This window comes from Herpailurus yagouaroundi, unplaced genomic scaffold (assembly GCF_014898765.1).
Source record: "Herpailurus yagouaroundi ecotype Mexico unplaced genomic scaffold, PumYag 67793, whole genome shotgun sequence".
Taxonomy (NCBI): Eukaryota; Metazoa; Chordata; class Mammalia; order Carnivora; family Felidae; genus Herpailurus; species Herpailurus yagouaroundi.
In genome coordinates, this window is record NW_024420586.1 from 16,857,148 (window position 1) to 16,859,679 (window position 2,532).

Below are 2,532 nucleotides of genomic sequence, written 5' to 3' on the forward strand. Positions count from 1 at the left end.
ATGACTCAGATCCGTGAGCCAGAGATCAGGCAAACGCCTGCCCTTGATGAGAGGATTATCCAGGGTTAAGAAAAGAGGTTCCAAACCATCTCACTGGGCACATCTCTGTAACAGATGCTTCCCTCCCCTGATGTACTGAGCACTCACTGGACAACTTGGTCCCCGTCTCCCCCTTGAGAAAGGACCAACACGACTGTGCTCACCACCCTCAGGATGTGACTTATCTCTGAATCTGTTGGTGACGGCGGGAAAATGTAGGCTCTAGCGTAAGTCACCCCTTGTCTCTCCCCGGAGCCAGGTTCTGACAAAATTCCTCTTCTGCAAGGTAACCCACATTCTCCAGCTTTCAGTGATATGTCCAGCCTAAAATACTCCCTTCAATGCATATGAGCAAATCCTTGGAACTATAAACACTCTGTCAGAAGCTGGAAGGTCATACTTTTAAGTGAACTCTTTCTCTATTGATGAATCATTATGGCCTATTGATTGAATGTGTGAGATACAGTTCTAATACATCCGTCTGCCTTATCTAAACAGAATATAAAATGTCCTATGAGCAGGGATATCTATCGTGATAGGGTTTTGCTTCTCATAGAACCTGGCACCCACATGCTTGAATAAATATAATATTAGGATTCGTATTAAGTAATTCGAGTAATACGAATATTTCTTTTACTCATTTTCCAATATGTGTTTAGTGATTATTGTCCCTGAAAGAACTCATCCTCGCTGTGATCAATAGTCACAGTGGTCATGGTGGAGAGATGGCTTCTTCAATCGCCCTGACAGTATATCCAGAAACTAATATGCAATAGGCCTGTCCAGTAACAAGGGGGAGAAAAATCCATACTTTTAAATGTCATAGAAGCTATTCCTGCAGTTGCCCCGGAGCCGACTTTCAAATGTTAATAATTAGGCTGTGGGCCAGGCCTATTGCTCAGCAGCTAATGCGCGCCATGCGGGCTACAGGCGGGGAGACGTCGACCCATCCCTGTCGCTCGCTCGCGCTCGCTGGAAGCTCCCCTATCTTCCAGCTGGAGCGGGGAGCACCAGAGAGGTGACACTGGGAACCTTTAGAGGAGAGAGCCGCGTGGCATATGACCAATCACCAGCCCTCGCCGGAGACCTGCGTAGAGTGAGATTACAGTCACAGCAGAGCCTCTCTCCTGGTCACGGGGTTACCAAGCACTTTACAACTTGTGCTACGGGAAGGCAGGGAGGGATTTCACTGCGCGGCTGGGAGGGCCCCTACGTAAAACCCCAGGCGAGCAGCCCTGGTTCACAGGAGGTTCCTGCTTCCTCCGCCCCAGCTGCAGCCAGTTCAACATCTATAGAAAAATGTAAACTTGAGGGGCGCCTGGGTGGCTCAGTCGGTTAAGAGTCTGACTTCACCTCCGGTCATGATCTCACGGTTTGTGAGTTTGAGCCCCAGGTCGGGCTCTGTGCTGACAGCTGAGGGCCTGGAGCCTGCTTCAAATTCTATGTCTCCCTCTCTCTCTGCCCCTCCCCTGCTTGCACTCTGTCTCTCAACAATAAATAAATATTAAAAAATTTTTAATTTTAGAAAAATGTAAACTTGAAACATGGAATGGAATGGGAGTTGACCATATTCCATCTGATCACAGATTTCACGGACAATTTGAGAAGCTCTGAAATTCTGGCAAGGAAATGGCTCCTTCTCAGAGTCAAGGTATCTTTACTACTGATCTCTATGGAGCACCTACTAACACTGATGGGGGAGCAATCCTAATAAGGTCAATGAAAATGTTCCTGTAATAGTGTTCATTAACAGCGCTGCTCGGTGGCTGTTTAAAATTGTTCCTGCTACAGTCTCTCCCATGGATGAAATCATTTGTTTCATTTTTAACCATTGCTTGGAATTCTGTGATTTCCAAATCTTCACCTTAACTCATTACCTTTAAGCCATGATCTGGCATTATTATTTGTATTATTTTAAATGGACAATTTCTGGGAATGGTTTCAGTGGTTTTTGAAAGTCAATCTGTCAGAAAATGAACTGGTATTCATTTCTTGAAACTGCTATCAGTACAACCATCAAGGGGTCCATCAGCTTCCCAACTTCATAACATCATCACTTACCTTGCCTCCTCTTCTTTGCCTCCTGCGTACAATTTACCACCAAGCCCAGCTTTCAATTTTTTTCCTCCACAATATCTCTAATATCTATTTGTTAATTCATGAAATATGTATTAATTGACAGGAGCAATGCTACGAATGAGGATTCTGTACAAGAGCTAGTCCTGGGATCTGCTTATTTGCGTAGTCATTATCCTGGACCAAGTCTCTGGTGGATCAAAGATGGCCACCAATTCCTTGACAGTTCTCCCATTGAGAGCTTTTATATATCTTATGAGATTCTAAGTCTATGAAGATATAGACTGTGGGCTCTATACAGGGACTAAATAGGTCACCCAACACGATGAACATTTGTTGACCCACCAAAAATACTCATACCAATTAGAACTTGACAGCATCCCATCAGTGTTGATGTGACCTTTTGGGTCTTCCAAA